The sequence below is a fragment of the Microtus oregoni genome, unplaced genomic scaffold, assembly GCF_018167655.1.
Source record: "Microtus oregoni isolate MIOR12 unplaced genomic scaffold, Mior012 000008F_ref0000371, whole genome shotgun sequence".
NCBI classification, from domain to species: domain Eukaryota; kingdom Metazoa; phylum Chordata; class Mammalia; order Rodentia; family Cricetidae; genus Microtus; species Microtus oregoni.
Window position 1 is genome coordinate 21363864 of NW_024543067.1, and position 22376 is coordinate 21386239.

At 35.9% G+C, this 22376-nt stretch overlaps 1 protein-coding gene across 1 annotated transcript in view; it reads left to right on the top strand.

Moving 5' to 3' along the window:
- The window catches only part of Mmp16 (matrix metallopeptidase 16), a 193915-nt gene that overhangs the window by 134608 nt on the left and 36931 nt on the right, over window positions 1-22376 (top strand). The gene's annotated exons all lie outside the window — the stretch shown is intronic.

Consider the following 22376-nt stretch of genomic DNA (forward strand, 5'->3'; position numbering starts at 1 on the left):
GGTTGTCATTATTTTGGTTTGTTTTTATTCCTTATGTCAGTTTGTTTGGGGTCTACTGTTATCCACCTTAGTTAAATCACTACAGATCCATGGTTTCCACCTGATGGCACTTGTTTTTCCTTAGCAGACTATTTAATTTATATCTTTAATTATAAGCTATAAAATTACTTTTTTTAGAATTAAAAAATGTACTCGATTAAGTTTTTCTATTCTCAATAACACCAATGAACCGTTCATGAAAAGAGAAAATAAGTAGTAAATATGAGAAAGTGAATTTATGTATGCATGAAAATGTCAGAATTATGTGATTTATTTTGCACAGCTGTAAATGATAATATATATTAAATAAAAATAAATTCAGAAGGAAAAGAAAAAGACAATCCTGGAATACCAAGTTATAAACCTGTTATAATACTGTGATACCAATATTTATAAATTACTCTAATTTTAAGTATGTTAATAAGTTTAGATTCAGTTGGTAATGAAAAAGCTTAGTCATGTGTGCATGTACACATCAGTGTATATGTCTGCCATGGCTATTGGTCGATGATTCCCAAAGTTACTCTTCATAATTCCCCATTCACATTTCCTCTGTGTCTAAACTGTAGCAACCAATTGAAAATAAAATACAATATATTTATTCTTTATGACTAATATTTTGTTGTTACTGCCTTTGCTAAGTTTCCAGTGTGATATTAGAATTTTAAAATAGCCATGTTTGACCAACATTATCTAATAAAATAGAATAATGTGTTCTTATTTTTGGTGAACATGAGTTAATGCTTAGGGAAATAGTATCCTGCTTATACAGACTCTCTTAATAAGTAAAGATACATTTCAAAAATATAGCTTTTAATAATTTTAGAAGACAAAACATTTTATTTTCTATATTTGAAAATAGAATCAGGGTTTGTTATTATATGCATAAGACAAGCATGTTTTCTCTAAAAATATCATTTTCTCAAACATGAATAATTTATAAATCATACATGTATAATTTATAGAACATACAATTACTTAACTAGATGCCACTATTCAATTTCAAGTATGTTAATAATCTCAGATGCAACTGGTAAAGAAAAAACTTACTTTAATTATGTGTGCATGCGCGCATCTGTATGTGTGTGTCTACTATTGCTCTTGGGTGATGAATCCCAAAGTTACTCTTCATAATTCACAGTTGCTTTGCAGCTGAGTCCCAGCTACCAAATGGGGAAGAAAATGAAAACAAAATACAGCAATTTGTTTATTTTATATGTCCAGGATTTTGTTTTTACTGCCTTGGGTAAGTTTCAACATTGCCATATGATACCTTGATAAAATAAAATTTTCGTAGTGTCACTATAATCTAAGAATATACTGTGAAATCCACCCTGGCAGAGTTCTTTATTATTTCTGTCTGTATAAACAGAATGGTATTTGCAGAAGAGTGTGATAGCTACATATCTATAATCAAATCAACTTCTTCTTTGTCCTGCACACTGTGCTATGCAAAGAATGCACTGGACTAATAAAATAGCCCTATGGATACTTGTTTCTAGAATCAGGAGTATAAGAAAAAGCTCATAGTTTAGACCCTATAATGCAAGGCAGTAGTAACTACTTTTGATATCATAAAAGTTAAAGCTCAACTTTCTTTCCTAATTTAATATATTACCTTAGAACCTTATCAAACTACTTAAGAAAACAGTTCCTAATATAAATCTGGAATTTTCTTAAATATAACATTATATGAAGGACATTATATTCGCCTTTATAACAACTTTCCTAATACTACACACATTACAGTATTCCATATTTATTGTTTTGTCATAGAACAAGCATGTATGCTTAAGAGAGCCTGTTAGATACTAACAATATGTGAATACAAACAAACTTTCCCATCTGTGCAGAGATTGTATAACTGAAAAAGAAGGTGAACATGAATGTAAATACCATTAAAACAAACACTGCAGTTATAACATTGAACCTAAGATATAGTACTAGGGTTTAATACAAATGGAAGTTTTATTCACTTAGCATTTTGAGTTAATTATAATAGCAGAATTATCCAAGATATTGAATAAGTAGGTAGCAGACAGCAGCTTCCACTGAAAAAAAATTGGGCATGAAATTATCTAATATATAGTCCTTAGTATTATAGTCCAGGTGTGAACAGATTTAGTTGAAGGCACAATGGAAGCTTACCTGCTCTTAGTTAATGGCCGTTACAGATTACAGATTTGGTAATCCATATGTGTCCAGCTGAATACTGGCACCTATCCACCATGTCTAAACCCTACAGCAACAACTGAATAGCCTTCTTTCTAACTAGAGATGGAAATCCAGAAAAATTGAGCCATTTATTCTCATGCAGTAACTGTAAAGAGCTGTTGAACTAGGTGTATTTGATTTCAGACCACCGTGCATCCAACTCACCTTTTCAATTCTATTATCTGAATAATCAGCAAATGTTCCAAAACAAAATTGAACTTTATATTTTGAAGGTGTGTGTGTGTGTGTGTGTGTGTGACACCAGTCTGTGTTGTTTTCGGTGCTGACAATTTAACAGTACATAAAAGAGGTTGGATTCTTATTTCTTAGAGCTTGCATTCAAGTTTTTGAGGTGAACAATCAGGTGAGGGGTATTACGGTTTGTGGGTGAAATGTCCTCTGAGCAGGCTCTTGAGTTTCAATATGTCGCCAGGTGACATATTGCTTTGGGAGGTTGTGAACACCTTACGACTGTGGTCTAACTAGCCAAATATGAGCAGAGGTGAACCTGGAAGGAGGTATTTGCTTCTGGTTTCAGCCATGTAATTTCTTCCTGGTTAGTTATAAACTGAATGAGCTGCCATCTACTGCTGCGAATCCCTCACAGCCATGAAGAGAGCCACAGTGGCATTTCATCTCACCATGATGGATTGCATTCCCAGAAGCCACAAGCCAAAATATGTCTTCCGCCCTTCAGTTGCTTCTGTCAGCTGTCTCCCATAGTGATCAGAAAAGTAACGAATAGAGAAGGCTGTAGCTCCTTGAATGAGTGTTGTGGGCACCCATGGCAGCCAAAATCTGCTTTGTGAGTGACAGCTGGCCTGTTAATTTCTCCTTCTATGCTTTACCTATTTAATAGAGATGACCTTCGTCTTTACATCAGTGTCAGTGTCCTCTCTATTCTTAGCATCCCTGCTTGAAAATCTCTTCTTTTAAACTCCTGTTTAAACTATTTCCTGAGAAATGTTTCAGCAGTTAAAAGCACTGATTGTTCTTCCTGAGGACCCGGTTCAACTCCCAGCAACCACATGTCACCTCACAACTGTCTATAACTCTAGTTCCAAGGGACCTGACACGCTCACACCAGTGTACATTGAATAAAATAAATTTTCAAAAAAGTAAATAAATATTCGCCTCTGTAAGCACATGCTTTTTCATATTTTACCCTGTTTATTGTCCTGTCAAATATATTTAGGGATATTTTATTGTTTGATCCTACTCTTAAGTAGCATGATATTTTACTCTTCTTTAACAAAGCTTCTATACAAATCAAAGACCACAATATCCATTAACGTTTCCTATCTACTCCCTTAGTTTCAATGTCTGGCGATTTTTTCCCATCAAGCCCAGCTTCTCGTCCCTTTCCAACCCAATGTATCTGCAGGAAACTCAGATCCTGATTGTATGCTGTTAAGATTGTTCAAATTGCTTGTATACCTGATCTGTGCATCTTTGTAGTGCATTGTCTCTAATGATTTGTCTTCATTGCATACTTTTAAGTAGATGATAGCCTTGCTCAGAGCCACAGTTAGACAGTTAATTCATACACTAATGGTCACCACTAACAAGCAGAAATCTCAGTGTAGCAACAAGCTGAAGGCAATTCATACCATAGGTATGAAAAACAATAAAATAATAAATGATTCGTGCATATTCCAGGGATCACACTCAGGTGGTTCTCTGGATTACGTGCAAGTAAGTGTTTCTGCTGTCCTATTTTTCATGTTGCTTGAAAGATCTTAATGGGCATTAATATACAAATTTTATATGTATATTTTTAATAAAAATGGAAGATCTAGATTTGTACAAAAGGCAGTAACTTAAGGTAAATTTGTTTTCTTGTTAGAAAGAGTTCTTCCATTGCAATAGGCACGTGTGTGCATGTGGGTTCCATATTATATGTGTGTATGTATGTGTTCTATATTGCTACTTGCTTCAGAAAGTTAAACCCTGCATCTTTACAATCTTTGAGAACTGAAAAGTTACCTACGGTAAGCAGTGAAGATCAGGCAAAAATACTGAAAAACGGAGAAAAAATAACAATACCATGAGATGCATTGACATTCCCTAGGACTGATCACTGATGATGTCAGGTACCGTTACTGAGTGACAATAGCGGGACCTAGTTGTTCAGTGAAAATGACATATGCCTTAGGCTTTAACAGGAAAATATTGAATGATTTGTCTTTATTTCAGTGTGAAAGAAACTATCAGACAGAATTGGATGATATTATATGAAGCATATTTCAATTATAAAATATTAAATTCTGTTTAAAAAATGAAACAGTAGAGGTAGTGTTTGAAGCTGGTAGATGAAAAAAATGCCACATCATTAATGTAAAAAGACTTGGTTTTCGTCAACATGACTGGGACACTGTGGCTTTAGATTAAGCTTTCTTCCTATTTTGCTGTCAGGTAATCTGTCACCATGATTAAAAGAAAAAGAAATGCTCAACAAAATTACTTATATTTCTGGAAAGCAAGAGTTACATTTTACTGTTTTGTGTCCACTTTAAATGTGAATTAACTGTGTTGTAATCATTATTGCAACTGTTCAGTTATTTTAAAAAAATTCAACCAGGTTTTTAAAAATTTTTAGAGTATATTTTTTATCTTAATGAGGTGGTCATGTAGATACATATTTAGAATCCAGTATGAATAAAGCTAAATTATGTAGCTTCCTAAAAATTTCTGTGAAAATCAATGGAAATACATTTAAATACACAAAATTTAGAAAGACCGCTAGAAACATAGTAGCTTTATATGAATACCATAATACCACTTAGACTGAATAAATAGGAAACTATCCTTAGCATAATTAAAACAGTCATAAAATTCAACTTAAGAATACATGCCTGGAATAATTGTGGCATTCACTAAATATTTATTTACTGAATGGGATTTTTGCTTATAACTGTGTTCCCTGAATTTGAATTCCATGAGGAGAGTTCTCAATATTCTTATTCATTATTCTATTCCGATACTTAGAATAGTTTTTGCAAAATTAGCACATCATATTTTTTCTTTAAATGAGATTATTATGTGGGATATAAAAAACTTTAATTATGTAAATTAAAATGAATTAAATAAGAGGAAGATTACAATGTGCTGGCATGGAAAGACAATATTGGAAAATAATTACTCTCCCACATTATTTTGCAAGTAATAATTGTAATTCTAATGGGATAGGAGAAGGGGAGTCCTTACTCTTCAAATTTTTAATTGATATGTAGACAAGGTAATTTAAATGGTGTAAGTCTTCTGCCAAACTTTCATTCCAAGCGCTATCTATCATCAGTCCCGTACACACCATGATTGATGGTTTTTAGCTCTCAGTGTGTCAGAATGAGCGCTTTGCCCGCAGATACGTTATGTTTTAAACAGAATAAGAAAATGTCAGATGAATATGTAGCAACCGTACGGGGGGCGGGGAGACAGAAATGCTCAGCTTTCTTTCCATGGCTACAGCTGTTATGTTGCTACTTATATAGAGATGCCTCATAAGCAAGATTCGAAAATTCTGCAAATTGTTCTCTCAAATAAGATTCAGATGTCAGTAGATTGAAAGAGAAGGACTAGATACTGAGTGGGTAACTGGCAGTTTCTGGCACTCTTTCTAAGTGTTCATGATTTTGTAAACTTCCTGAACTCTAGGTTTTTATGGTCAGATAATTTAGGTAAATTACAAAATTCAAAATGAATAAAAGAAAATAGTATTTTAGCCCAATTGATTCTCATAGATTTTTCTAAGTTTCTTTTATTAATAAAAATATCATACACCTCCCATAATGAAATGCTAATATATGTAACACCCATTTAGTACCCATGAGCCACTAGATACTCTCTTCAGTGTTTTAAATGGGCTGTTATACATAGACAACACTTTATATGAGAACAAAAGGCCTCACAAGGTTGTTTCCAATACATATTCTTAGAATTCTAAAGAACTTACCACTGAAGGTCCTATTTACACTTTTCTTTTCTACTCAACAAATACAATTACATAGTTTATTACTTTTTATTGAATTCATTGTGTGATGTGTATGTGGGTATGTTTACATGTGTGTGTATGTGTAGTCACCAGTAGGTCATGATGTGCATGTCGAGGACAGATAATAACTTGTGGGCTCAGTTCTCTCCTTCCACTACATGGATCCAGAAGATCTAGCTATGGTCATAAAACTAGCACCTGTACTAGGAAACCAATTTATCAGTCCTGGGTACATTTCTTTTATTGTGTGGTTTTAATGGTAGTAAAACAAAATATCTAGAAATAAATTTATTAATGATTATACATACCTTTCTAAGAATGCAAGTGAAAGCTTATTGTGTAAAAATAACCCCAAATAAAGTTTTAACAAATAAAACAATCTTCCATGTTTTTTCATTATTTCACTCATGAGCACTTAATGGCTAAATCCATATAATTTGTGTCTGCGTTGTCTGAAGTGACAACATACTGGACACAATCCAAATGACCATCAACGGGAATTAATTAGTTTAATGCAGTGTAACTTTTAAATATAGAGAATATTCATATATGTATGTGTGTGTGTGTGTATGTGTGAGAGAGTCATAGATAATATATATAAATATATAGATCATATATGTGTTTGTGTGAGAGAGAGTTATAGATCATATATATAAATATATAGATCATATGTGTGTTTTATAGATCAATATTTTAACTCTGCTGTTTCAGAACAAAACATTGAGGTGTGCAATAGTTACCTGGATATACAGGAAGGCAATAAGTGAAATGGATAGAGTATAGACTAAACAGAATTGTTAGGAAGGAAGATTAGATTGTCAGGAATATGGAAGTTCAAGCCTGCAGTCTAGGTGTTTATACATCTGTGTTGTAAATACACATGGCCTATATTAATGATATAAATATTATGCATGTGCATATGTGCCTTTATATATGCAAGACGATACCATAAGCAAAAGCAATAAAGTTCAATACTGAAATGAGAACAGTTATCTCCTAATTACAAAATCGAAGTTATTGAGGTTCAGAACATGCTTGGTGGTATCATTCTCACTGAATGCAAAAAAAAAATTTGTCTTCAATCCCTAAACATAACAAAAAACAATAGCAATTATTTTTAGGGTTTTATTGCTTTTAAGTTGTATGCTTTCTTTGTCCTAAGTACTTTTTTCAAGAAAATAAATGTATTTTATCTTTTTTTAAAAAATAGAATCGTTTTAAGGATTAATTTGTGGTTTTATATATCTCAGGACTAATACCCAGTTTTGGAGTTAACTGAACCTTGTTGCAGAATTTGAAAATTAGATACTGCACCAAAGAATAATAAATTGTAAAGGTTTTTTCTTAAATAAGGCACCTTAATTTTCATCAAGGATGAAGAGTAGCAGTCAGGGAGGACAGCATGTGATAGTCTTAACAGACAGAAGAATTTGTATATTTTCAAATTAATAACCAACTATGTGATAATTCACCTGGAAAATAATAAAAGTAGATACACTTCCTTATATTTTGGATAATTCACCTGGAAAATAATAAAAGTACATACACTTCCTTATATTTTGGATAATAATATTGATTAATTATTTCTTGGTAGAATAAACTTAGCACGGTAACAGCACAGGAAATTTTAATACATCAACAGGTAGGAATATATGTGAGGCTTAGCAGTAAGGGCAATTGTAAAAAAAAAGTGTCAAATGATAAGATTCACCTACAATATGATGAAATGGTAAAACAGAAACTGTTACATATCTCATTATTTAAAATGCATGCCTCTTCAAGGCACATGAAAGACTTCAGAAAGAGAAAGGCAAACCTTAGCATAATGGGATTGTGAAACCATTTTACATATATACTGTTTCAGAATATTTTGCATATATAGTGACCCAAAATTCAGTGATATAAAACAGCTTAATAACCTTGAGAGTTGTAATAGGTTAAATAATGATAAAGTGATGTGATTTTCCAAATAGTATCAAAAGGCAGAAGCTATTAATCTATTTATTGTCATTTTCCCCTGGACTATGACTAAGTTACCTTGGACAAAATCATGGTGATGTATTTCATTAATATAATTTAGGAAAAAACTCAAAAAAATATGATTTTATACCCACTCGAGTTTAGCAAAAGTGACAATAGCTTTCTGTGTCTCAATCTAAACATTTTTTGTATTCTGTTGTGTTCAAAACCAAGGTAAGAATTTATTCTGTTTACTACATGGCATTTTAAAATCATTCAGGATGAAAACATATTTTGGCAATATATCCAAAGAGTACCATTAAACTCTGCAATGTATGAAGCGCTTACATGCAGTTTGTTAACTCATCAAAAAGTAGCACATGGTACACCGCTTACATACCTAGTATATCAAATGCTCAAGTAGTTGCTACAATTGCCATTATTGTAGCTATTTATGGTGGCACTGTGATTCTGATCAATACAAGTATTAATCTAGGGTAAAACACAATATTAAACTTAAACTGTCTAAATGATTCCCTGACAACTCCACATGACCTCCCGAAGCTCATGATTACTATGCACTATCATGAATTTGTTTTCACTCTTTTCTTCAAGAAAGTGTTGGCTGTCTGTAGTAGGAGCTGTGGGGCTGCATTCTGCCACCCAGCTCCCGCTGCCGGCTAGCTTATGCCCTGAAATAACAACACACAAACTGTATTCATTTAAACACTGCTTGGCCCATTTCTATCTAGTCTCTTCTCGGCTAACTCTCGCACCTGGACTAGCCCATTTCTAATCATCTATGTAGCACTGGTCTTACCGGGAAGATTCTAGCCTACATCCATCCTGGGTCGGAGCTTCATCTCGTGCATCTTCCCTGGAGCAGGGAGCATGGTGTCTCTCTGAGGCGTCTGCCCCTGAGAGGAGAGCTGTCGAGTCTGAGCTCACTTCCTCTTCCTCCCAGCATTCTGTTCGGTTTACTTCACCCACTTGTGTTCTAACCTATGAGGGCCAGCCAAGCAGTTTGTTTATTACTTAGCCAATGAAATCAACAAATTGATATATGACACTCCCACATCAGCTGTCCATGAAATAATCATTAGAGACTTGGAGCTGCTCTTTTTATCCTTGTTACTCCCTATTCTGTCCCTGGGGTAGATAACAGCCAAGTTGACAGTATGTCAATAGCTAAGGTACAAGGTACAACAGAAGGACATACATCAAGAAATGTGTCTATGGAGGCTATGTTATCAGCACCTATCAGAGCAGTTAGCATCAGTCAAGCTGAGGTTAAAAGATGATGGTGCATTGAGAAGACAGTATGTTGTTCTATAGAATCCAATGCACTGGAAATGAGACATAGAGCCAAGAGTGTTTCCTAAGTGATCTTACATACCATGTTGAAAACTTCAGGCTTATTCTATGTGTCAGAAGATACTAGATGTCAGTAGAAAGAGTGATGGAGATGGTGGGTTGAGTGGGACAAAGGGACCCACATGCAGGCCTAGGAGGAAGCGTGGCCTTTCCCAGGACCAAGACAGACTGAGTTATACAAAAAGACCAACATGCAAGTATGGGGCAGTGTTGGGACCAATTGAGTCCTGGCCTTCAGCTCTTCCCTGCTAGAGCCTTCTAATTGGAGTTACTAAAAGCTGTGCCTTACCTAGAGGATCAGAGGATGGGATTTTCACCTGTTGGCCATTGACTGCAGGGTATTTAAGCCTCTATGGTACTGTTAAAGGGCTTTTCTACCAGTGATTGGAGGTCCGTGTGTTTTTCTGTCTCTGCGTGTGTTTCCTCAACCTCCAGCCCCATGCCTGAAGCGCGCGAACTAGATTCTAGTGAATAGAGCACAGATAGGAGTTGCGGTGCCTTCCCTTCATCTACCATATGTTGGCATGCTTGAGGTTGTTCAGAGAACTACCCCTGAGGTCATAAGAGAGAGCAGGCGCTGCACCTCACCTGGGCAGCACAGTAAAGCAGACCTTCTTCGTGGAGGTGGAGGTGAGCCAGCTCCAAAGTTGTGAGCATGGGACAGCTGTCTCCAATACTTGCCTGGCATACAGTGTCATGGCAGAGGACAGATGCCCCCTATTCCTTGCCCCTCATCACCTGAAACAGACAAAGGAACTGATCCTCCCCTGTACCAGCTAGCTGAAGCACTCAAGAAAGGAGGCCCTGCTCTTCTCATGGGCAATATAGTAGAGCTAACACTGTTCGCTAAGGCATGGGTAAGCTAGTTCTCAGAATATGAGAGTGGGATACTTGGCCACACCCCCTCATCTGCCATGTGGTGCAAGGGGAGAAATTACCCTTCCCCTCTTACCCATACCACCTGTGATGGGAAAAGCTGACCCTCTCCCTTACCAGCTACAACATTTGGGAAAATGGGCCCTACACTTTACCTGAGCAGCCCAGTAGAACTGACTCTACTGACATCTGGTCAGGGTATGGGTGAACCAGCCCAGAGAATGAGAATGAGAATGTGAATATGGGAAATCTGGTCCCACCCCTCATCAGCCATATGGTGGTGTGATCAAGGAGAGATTCCCTCCCCTCTTCATACTCTTCACTGCCTGTGGCAGGTGGGAATGCTGGCCAGGAAATCATACTAGTGGAAGTGCTGTCCCTGCCCCTCACCAGCTGCAGCACTCAGGAGAGTGGCCCCAGTAGCTTGGCTGGACAACACAGTAGAGCTGGCCCGGCTGTTATAAGTGTGGGAGAAGCCAAGCCTGAGGGCTTGCAAACAAGAGAACCGGCTCTGCCCCTTGCTCATCACTGTAAAGTGTGAACTTGCCAGGACAATGTTGGAGTACTGGCCTGGTGGTAAGGATTGGGGAAAGCTAGCAAGCTGACAAATTCTGCAACTACCCAGGCCCTGAACCAGGATTGTGAGTTGATCCATCCCAACATCCACCCCATCTTTGAACTGCTAGAGTACATGAAGGGGCCTGTCCTGCAGACCCAAAGCTGCAGGATCTCTACAACATAGGGCAGCAACAGGATAGCCAAGAGGAATCGCAGTGAGAGCCCAATATTGATAGTGTAGAAGAAACCAGACTAGACCAATGACTCTTTGCAATGAAAACTTGCAAGTAAAGAAATATGGTTAAAAGGATAAAAGTGTGTGTGTGCTTGTGAGTGTATGTGCTTATGGAGACCAGAGAGGGCAGGTGTTACAGAAGGTTTTAATTCCCCCAGTCTGGTGTTAGCTGAACTGTGGTTTTATGGAAGAGCAGAAATGTGGGGTAGCATGAATCTATAGACAGAAAATATTTTTCTTTGTGGTTGTTAATGTTTGTAGTGCCAGCTACTCAACAGGCTGAGACAAAAGAATATTGACTTTGAATTTAGAGAGAAAGGCATAAATATATCTCATCAAACAAGGAGTGGAAAGGGGAAGATAAAAAGAAGCAGGGAGAAGAAGGAGAAAGAGGAAGAAGAGAAAGAGAATAATGACATGGAGGAGGTGCAAAGGGAGGAGGAGGGTTTTTAATTTTTGTCAAATTATTAACAGGACCAACATTCTTATTTAACATACATTATTTTTCATTTTAATAATTTTGTTTAAATGGAAATAATGTTTTTTTCTGATTCATTATAAACATATTCCCAAAAAGTTATTAAAAGATTGTCTTTCCACAAGGAATAACCATGGAGGCTACACCAGGTGACGTCACATTCTTGAGTCTTCTGCTGTAAAGGATGCCTTCTGTGTATATGTGCAGAGTAGAATTAGAATCATATTAGGAAAGCAGAGCTGGGCATGGATAGGTCTGACTCTGGAATTGATTCAGCTTTGCAGCATCTTCACATTCAAAAGTCCAGAGCATCCTCTCTCTCTCCACTAGATACAGTCAAGTAAAATTCCTTCCAGTGTTAACTAGCAGAAATTCCAGCATTAGGAGATTTTTTTCAAATTCCCACTGATGGATGAGTCTGGAGAGGAAACCTAAAGAAATCACACCATGAAGATAGCTATATTTAGACAGCTCTCTTGAAGGCATGTGACTTCCACATAAGGGCTGAGTGTTTAGAAATCACTTGGGTCTCCATATACCAGGCCAGGATCCTTTCTGACAGCAATTGTCTCTGTAACAGCACTTATGCTGATGTGAGTTACACATCCAAGCACTCAGGTAATGCCCAGAAACCGAGGGCCTATGTCTGTTTCTTGTGCTTGTTCTTAAAACCCCTAAAGACAGAAACTAAAAATAGCAACAATCTTCCAGGAATCAAAGGAGCAGAAATAGCATGCAAGAGTTTGTGGAAATAATGTGATTGCAGTGAATGCTCAAATTAAAAATTTGACTGCTGATGTACTGGTGTTTATAATATAATATGACCAAGAAAAATTTTGAAGTAGATTTTAGAAAACTGACTTTACAGATTTTTAGCACAGATCCATACATGTATCATCCAAACATAAATAAGTTTTTTTAGCTTATTTTCTTTTTCAGATTTTGTTTTTGTTTTCAATTTCAGCATGACAATTCAGTTCATAGAAAATTTCTTCTACAATAGCATCCTAAGGTCCAGAGTAACAACCCACAGTCAGGCATATTAGTACCTCTTCATACAATTTCATGTATATTTGTAATATAATAGTATTGTATAACATGATGTGTATTATATAAATACAAATAATATATCACATGAATATATAAAATATATATTTGTAATAGATAAGTATTATATATTTATATACTATGTATGATATGTAATGAAATATTAATGAGCACAATATGTTTAAAGTAAATAAATATATGCAAATATATGAGACAATCATAAAATTACTCATATAAATTCAAGTGAAGTTATCTGTCAAATAAGTTTGAACCAAACTCACGGAACAGTTTTCCTTCTTAAAGCTGATTCTATTTAAGAATTGTAGATAATGTGTTATTGGCCTTTTAGGTGAGCATTGAGCATCAGAGTAAGTAAGCATCATTTTTATTGAGAGGTGCAGATAGTCAAGCATTGTTGTATACTTAAAGCTTAAGCCCATTCTGCTTGATCTTGTCATGTTCGTGCTTACAGTCCACTCCGATTCCTATTCCTTTCATGCAATCTAGGTTTTGTAGTGGAAAAGAGGAGATTATTTAATAACAACATTCTCAATAACCACAGGTTTAGTAGTCTTTTGAGAGTTCAGCTAGCAACTGATGAGGATATTCAGGAAGATACTCCCAGGGACACCTTTACTTGCTCATTACATAATCAGGCATAGATTCAGGCTTCAGAGATGTACTTCAGCTTGGGGAATGCTATTTATGAGAGGACAAAGTCACTCAGAAAACAATATTCAATAATTAGTCAAGAGAAATTCTCTGTTGTTAAATGCCATTCAAATATTTTTAAATTGGATAGATACTTTGAATTTTCCAGACATTTTTACAGTTTGGAAAATCTATAGCTATTCTCATCTGAGTCTGTGTTTTATAGCATTAAGGAACACCTGAAGTCACAATTTTTAAATAAAATAGTTTTATTTAATGTGGTCTAGTCCAGGTGGTTCAGGGTAGGGTAGCTTCCTCTGATAATGTGTCACTGGGTAAGCATATATGATTCAGGGAGAGGGATGAATCAATCTACTCTTGCAAGAATCAACTCCACTGCCTTGAAATATATTCATCCCAGTTAAAGTCTCCATCACAACATGACTTTCTTAACAAGCTTTACTGGGGACTACAAGAGCAAGCAACAGACTAACTGTAGCATGCCTGTGTTCACTATAATTGTGTGAATGTAATGAAAGAAGCCTTCAAATACCCTTTCCCTCACTGATGTCTCAGCAATTGGAGCCTGAGATGGGAAGAACATGACCTAATCACATAAGCTCAAAGCTAGAGCCCAGTTTCAACACTAAGAATTTAAGGCTTCTAGGGTTCCTTACCTTGTCATGTATATACATACATAATATATGTATATATATATATATATATATATATATATATATATATATGTTCATAGAGACCAAACAGTTTAAGAAATCCATCTGTATATTTCAGTTTATCTATGGACATTATAGCAATAAAACTGAATTTTTTCAGTATATTTTCAAAGCAAAAATAATAGAGCTTTAAAAATAACTGTTAGAAAATTGCATCTTTTTTTTTTTCCAGAGCACTGAAATTAGCAGTGGGAAAGCATGAATGTACTGTAAAATCTTTTATTCTCATACCTAATCAACTCTGTCTCTAACTTCCTAACCACACACTCCACCCTGAATTACCGTTATAAACTGTATGAATTCATAATGTGGGAATTACCAGTAAGGAAAAGTAAACCTTTATAAGTGTTTGGAAAGCCATAGGAAGAAAATCAAAATCCTTTGACAAGCAGATTCTGGAGGAACTGACATTCCTTAAAGGCCTTTTTCATCTTGGCACCCACGGCGGCTTAGCATAGCAACCAAGTAAAACCGATTAATGGCCATTACAGTTTGAGGGACTCTAATGGACTTTCAAGAGACCAAGAAAATCAGTGCACACACTTCCCTATTGCTGACCTGTCAGCTTGAAATCATGTTTGTAAAGTGTTTGCTGGAGGAAACAAAGCCATGCTACTTCTGAGATGTGCTGATCATCAATAGCTAACTCTCATTTCTCTGGAAGCTGCAAATTACAGGACCAGAAATACTCTGTCGGCTATTTTATTTCCATAAATGAGACCTGCTCAGAACTGTTCCTTATAAACTAAATAGTAGCTAGAATTTAGCAAGAGAAGAAAAAGTGCAGTATTTTTTTTTGCCTTGAATTTTGTAATTCTAGTCAGTAAATGCTTTTGAAAACAAAGCTATAGGTTGCCTTGACTTTACAAAGAATGGTGAAGGGTTAACAACAGCCATGATTACTGGGTTTCATTCTTGTAATTCCTTCCAATAAGTTTGTGTTATTATTGTTAACTATTTTATGAATTAGCCTGTAAATGAACAACACAAAAATACCTTCAATCAATTTCTTCAGTAGCAATATTCGTCAGTGAATCTGCCATAATCCAGCACACATTTTCTATTTTCAAAGACTGTTGAAATATGTAGGAAATGCTGCTATAATGGAGTTATTTCTGGGCTCACACATGTTGGGGGAAGAAGAAACGAATGTGAGCATCCTACATAAAAATATTACCATGGTGCTTTCCCCAAGAACCCACGCTATGTGGTTATTTTACATGTGGAATAATGAGTCCTTTCTGTTATTGCCAGTAATCTGCTCTGCTTTCATCTCCAACCAAGCCTTATACTAAATATGTGTTATAGCACCTCATATTAATGTGAGTCACTTGGTGAAAACTCTGCAATAGCCTGTAAAGTTTGTTTTCATAAAAGTCTTTACACATTTCAAACAGGAAACATTTGTACTCTTGTTGAAATTCTTAATATATACATAAAAAGAAAAAGTTAAAATGTATTTAAGTTTGTATTTCATTTCCAGCTCTAATCCAGTCAATCCTTAAACAAGGCTTGAACCCACAACATTTGTACACTTCCTATCCATGTAAGGGTTCGATTGATCTTCTCTGCCTTAAAATGTGTAGTTGGACTATTGTAAAGCAACAATTACATGAACTTTCAAACTTAATTGTTTTTAAAATATTTGAATGAAATTTAATTTATAAACAAGGAAAATTACAAAATATGGATACCAAAGAATATTCACATACTGTAAATCATAATTGTGTTGCATTTCAAGATGTTAGTTCAGACAGAGCTTATGATGTGGGTCACTGGCAGAGTGCATGCTTGGCATGTGCAAGACCAACCAGATTCAATTTTTAAAAGAAAAAATTAAAACAAGAGGAAGATAAGCTTGAACCACCTCAGTTTTGCACAGCTAGGCTTATCTTTCCTGGCAGGTAGGTCTTCTGCTTCATAGGATTCCAGAAAATTCTCATCTATTATGAGACCCACTATCTAATCATTCATGATAAACTTTGTAAGTCTCATTTTTGTATTTTTATATGCTTATAACCATAAAAGAAACCACTCCCAGCCTTAAATAAAGACATCTCTCCTTACAAGGAACAGTAATAGTAGTTAATGCAGAAACTCAGCTGTCCATGTTGCAGAGAAGTTCATACCTAGCCAGACCTTTGTACCACTCTATGGCTCACAGAATTTTCTGGAAGGGTGGATGAGAAATATAAAGTGAGGGACTTTAATGTCCTTTTCTGGATTCCATAAAATATTACAATAATTAATTCACTAAACTGGTTTTCTGCACTGGTCCCACAAAAGAAAGGCCATCAGCAATAGACATGAAGGAAGGAGATGCCCAATAGGCCTTATCCTTTACCTCTGAACTGTTGGCTATTGGCTGATACTTGAGGAGGGCAAATCACTTTCTTTAATTTACCCATTGCTGAGTGTCCAGCAGGCTCAAATAATTTGTTTTGTTTAGTTGTAGCATATTGCACACCATGAGCACTTTACAATTGAAATGTTGACTGATAGAACAGTCATTTGTTTCTTATCAATGTATCACAGTGTGAATATTTTTCATTTATTTTAAATTTTCTCCTTCCTACTCTTTCATAAAATCATTTGTATATGAGATACCACTTTAAAGCTATTATATGTTTGTGTTTGAACTAAAAATAACGAAAAATAAGCAAAAGAAGAGATTATGTCAAAGGAGGGGATGTCAGAAGATAGGGTGGAAGGTAGGAAACAGGGGATAGTTCAGAAGTGCTCTCTTTCCCTGCAGTGGAAGGCAGAACATGCCAATATTTGATCCCTGAGTTTATAGTCTAAGTTGTTGTAATTCATTCTGCCTTAAAAGCAATCAGTCAACAGTCCAAACTCACAAAAGATTGTGGGGCAAAGCTAAAACTGTAATGTCAATTCTCAGAAGCTCAATTATCTCTAAAGTATGAAAATGTGTTATGTGTCCTCCAGAAGAATCTGCATTATAAAGTAAATTTTAATAAAAATGCTTCTTCTAAATAGGCATTGTTAATTGAATCCTGAAAACTATCAGCTTTTTGATAACCCTATTCAACTCTTACAGCTTGCATAGAGTCAAATATCACACTTGGTATCATGTGCAAAGGTTTCAGTGAATTCACTCCCTTACTTATGAAAGAATTCCTCTGCCCCAAATCTATTTTAATGCTTTTTTTGATAGTGTACAATCTAACTTGATCATTTTCAAAATTTCCATTTTTACGTATGATGCAAACACTTCTCTTACCCTTCAGTAGATCCAAATGAATCCCCAGTCTCACCAACAAATGCCTCCCATCATTTGTATGAGGTATCACTGTAGAAAGTCAGTCTACTCTGGCGTAGACTAGCCTTTCATTTAGCATTCATCAAAGGAAACCTGTTTTGTAACCAGTAATTTTGTACTCATTTCATTTCAAACTTTAAGTTGGGTAAAAATAAATGGCTAACGTCAAATTAAAAAACTGAAGAAATTGTGTTTTTAATTTAAAGTGGTTTTGTATTTCAAAAAGGCATATTTCTGCTGTGAATAGCTTTAATTTCCATTTCTTACACACTGCATTTATTGATTTATTTCTACAATACATATTTATAAGGTGCTTGCCTTTGCTATTGTAGTGAGCTCTTCTAAATTAGTTTTATTCAGGGAAAGGAGACAGTCAGAAATTAAATATTGCCAAGTAAGACATTAATAAATGCAATAGTGGTAATAATACAGCGTGATCTGATAAAAACTAAAAGTAGATATGCGTGAAACAGGATCTTATAGCAGTCAGCATTTTATTACTGTGATAATAAAACAATCAGCTTATGAAGGGAAAGATGGATTTTGATTCAGTATTTTGGAGATGTCACTGTATGCCTTATTAGTCCTGTACAGTCATTAAGAACCATGTTAGAAAGAGTGAAACAGAAGGAAAAGCAAAGTGTCCCAATGTTTGCTTCTATGGCATATCAATAATGATTAAAGATTTTACACTGATTCTCATCTTTAAAATATTTCAAATAAAGGCAATATCTAGGATCCAAGACATTAACCTGGAGGAATATCTATCTAAATCAAAACTAATCGAATATTAGTGGTTCAGGGAGATCATGACAGAAGAAATGGAATTTTATACACAACATGTTGGAAGCAGTGTTTCAAAATTGCCATGGAAGAACACTCCAGGTAGACATTCAGCTGAAATGACCTGGAATATTTAGCACCCAACCCTTAGGAGAACAAACAAACAAACAAAAGCTCTGGGAGAGACAGAGAGAGAGAGAGAGAGAGAGAGAGAGAGAGAGAGAGAGAGAGAGAGATACTTGAGTTTGAACATGTTAGAACCCTAATAAGCAAAACCATGAATCAATAATTCACTCATGTTATGCTTCAGTAACCTCAGATTCAATTCTCTTACAAAAGTAATGATCTAATTGTAACCCGAAGCTAAAGAAACTTGAGCCATAGATATTGAATGGGAAAAGCCATTGTCTGAACGCAGAATGGTTTTTAGATTGATTTATTTAATTTTGCATGGAAGGAATACTCAGAAAATTAAAGGAAAGTAGTTCTTTTCATGACTAAAGAGATGGTTCAGCATTGAAGAGCACTGGCTGCTCTTGCCAAGGACGTGGGTTTGGCTTTCATCTCTCTGTATATAAGCAGACAAGTAAGAAGTAGTTTACCATAGTAACATTTCTATGTAAATTTGAATGGTCACAAAAATACAAACGGATTTTTATATGCACATTTAGACCCAAACTTCTAACCATAACTTCAAATATGAAAGTTACAAATGAGCATAGTTAGGCATTTGGAATTATGTACATGATTAAGCAAGGAGAAATTTTCCCACCTATATAAAGGTGTTGCAAGAACTCATTTCCTTTCTAGCAACTGGAGCATAATTTGACATATCCTTTATTATCTGCAAAATTTTGATAACTTAACTTTCATTTTAGAGCACACATGATTTTCATTATTGACCATTTACAATGTAATCTAACTCAAGTGTTTTTCTCCTTCAGTACTTAACAGACTCCTTTACTCCTAAACCGAGAGTTTTCTGTTTCCTTGTGCAGTCTCCTGGATGGTTCTTATTCTACAACTGTCTTCACTGTGTTTTTTACCTTTCTTCCCCTCTTTCCCACCTTATTTCAATACTTGTCTCATTAGCTATTCTGGTATATTGATTATGTCATTGGCCCATGCCCCATCAAGCTACCTGCTTTCTGTTCTACTTCCCATTTATGTGCCGTAGCTTCTACAATTGATCTGACTCCTCCTCACTTACCTGCACCGCCCTACCCACACTCCCTACTATATATACTTGACTTCATCTAGCCAACATGTCATATTTTCCTTTCCTGGGACAGTATATTCACCATCAACCTGAGAAAATTTGTGTTGTTGTTGTTATTGTTCCTCATCTCTCTCTGTGATATATAATGCAGGCCAACGTTATTTTCTCTAATACCCTTAGAAGAATGAAATCAATAGAATAAAAAATGTTAATATTGATGGGAGACAGCTCAGGGGGTCTCCACTTTAGGTAAAGAACTAGAGGCAAATAAGAAATACTACAAGTGGGAGGAAGAGTCTTCCCCAGGGAAGATCAAGCCAGTTGGTTATTCAATATCAATGGACATTCCTGAAGACATATACAATGTTGGGGCCCAACTTCAATGGGATTCACACAATCCAGGTTAGGAGCGTGAAGATTAGAATTATTAGGCAAAAGGACAGAGATGTGATAGAAATAAAGGACAGAAACACAGAACAGCACCGGGAGGGAAGTTCAGTGAATACTGAAATTACATTAGTTTATTTTCCACCCGCTAATATACCCCACTCCAAAAGGGGAAGGTGGAGGCAACAGGCTTCATTAACATGATATAAAGAATACACAAAGTGTCCTAAGTCAAGTTCTCTGTTGTTTGGACAGGATATGTAATGACCACACACCCTTAAACCAAGTATCCTGCAGGCAGCCACTCCCTGAATCCTCCTGCCATTTTCTTTGAAGGAGCAGGAATAGACTTGAATTCTCAGGCCTTTAGTCAATGTGAAGATGATCCACCTCTATACTCAAAATACTAATTAGCCATACCCTAGGGCAGGATCTCTTGTTTGTAGCCACACCTGTTGTCAATAATTTTGAAACAGCAGAAAAGCTCAAACTTTCTAACCATTAGTCAAGGTGGAATGGACTCACATCTATGGGCCCTGGCAATACATATAAGCGACACTATGCAAACTGAGCTGGTTGTATTTGTGTGTGTGTGTGTGTATATATATATATATATATATATATATATATATATATATATATATATATTATGTATGGGGACACATATATACATGTGTAACAACAAATAGAAAAATATGGCCTTGAATTTGAGAGAGATTAAGGGATTGGGAGATTCTTGTAAGGTTTTGGAGGAAGAAAAGAAAATAGACAAATAATATAATTATATTATAATTCAAAAATTGAAAGATTTATTTTTAAAGAAAGATTACCAATGAAAATCAAGCCAATACCATTCTTCCTCATTATCACTAGTTGATAATGTTTCTCATAATCTATAAATATTCTAACCAAGTATCTCTTTTACATACAAATGATTCCTGTTGCTCAGCCTCTCTGTACTTTACTTGCTTCATTCATTTTTCAGTTGTTAGATTACTAATTTCTCAGTGTAGAGGTGCACTTTAACGTCTGATTCAAGATGATGGCAGAGTGTGTGGCAGCTTGGACCACGGCCATACAGTGAGTAGCAGCCTGGTTGCTACATAGCGAGTTACCATCTCTTTGCCCCACCATGATCACCCAAGGTTCCATTACTGAGTAGAATGATTAGAATTAGAATGATTCCCCTACAGCAGTAGGAAATTGTGGTTCTAACTCATTATTGTTTTTGAAGAAGTATCGCAGGACTTTCCATTTTCCAACATTGAGGTCATCTGATTTCCCACAGGCATCTTGGTAGAAACAGTTTTGCCATCAAGCTGTTTGTTGAAGACTCCCTTGGAGTGTAAGGGAGGGCAATTACCTTTTGAACTCTGTTTTTAAGTAAACAGAGCTGAGTGGAACAGTGGGAGCTGAAGGAATGTTCTCAAGAGCATATTAGCATAAAGCAATTAGACAATGGTAATAAGAGTTAGTCTCTGCTGTTATGGTAACAACTGCCAGTGGCCTCTGAAACAACCTCACCTAGGAATCTTTCAGAGTGTCTTGCATTGCTCTTCTGGGGAATTCTCTGCCCCAAATGCCCTTATCTCTTGGGAACAAATTTCTAATTCAACATAGCCCTTTAACACATCAGTTGTTGACAAGTAACTGTGCATCTCTTTCATTGGAAGTATAAACTCTTTCCCAGGGCCATTCCTGCTTGCCCACCCCCTATCAACTTCTCTCCTCCTCTGCCCCAGTACTAGCTCAGTGAAGTGGAGACTTGACCCTTTATTTCTGTTGAATATATTGTTCTCAAAGCATATGTTCTCTTTCATTTTGAAAACATCCAACTCAGGGTGGTTCTTCTTGTATTATAGTGAGGTCTGCAGAGAAAGAATATGTCTGGTTCATGGCAAAAGTGAAAATAAAGTCTCTACTATTGTCTCGTGCCTTGGATGCTTCCTATGTCATGTGATGAGTCTTTTAGCATCCCCAACCCCTACACCATGACAGGGTCTTGGCACTTTGCCCAGAATGATAGGAACTAGAGGATGCTAATGAGAATAAGGACAAAACAGTAGCCTGTAGGATGGGAAAAGATCTTGATCAACATCTAATCTGACAAAGGGCTGATTTCAAAAATGTATAAAGAACACAAGAAACCATATATCAACAAACCAAAAAATACAATTGAAAGGAGGATACAGACCTAAATAGAGAATTCTCAACATATATCTCAAAAGGCTGAGAAACATTTAAGGAGATGTTCAACATCCTTCATCATCTAGGAAATGCAAATCAAATGACTCCGAGATCCTATCTTACATTGAAGAGCTTTGAGACAGTCTCTTGCTATAGTCCTGGTTAGCTTTTGACAGTGTCCTTTGGCTTAGAGAAGCTTTTCAATTTCACAAGTTCCCATTTATTAATTGTTGATCTTAGTGCCTGTGCTCCACTCTGAGATTCCATCTTAAACCTGTCAAAATGGTTAAAATAAAAAATACAAGTGACAGCTCATGCTGGAAAGAATATGGAACAAGGACAACACTCCTCCCTTCCTGCTGAG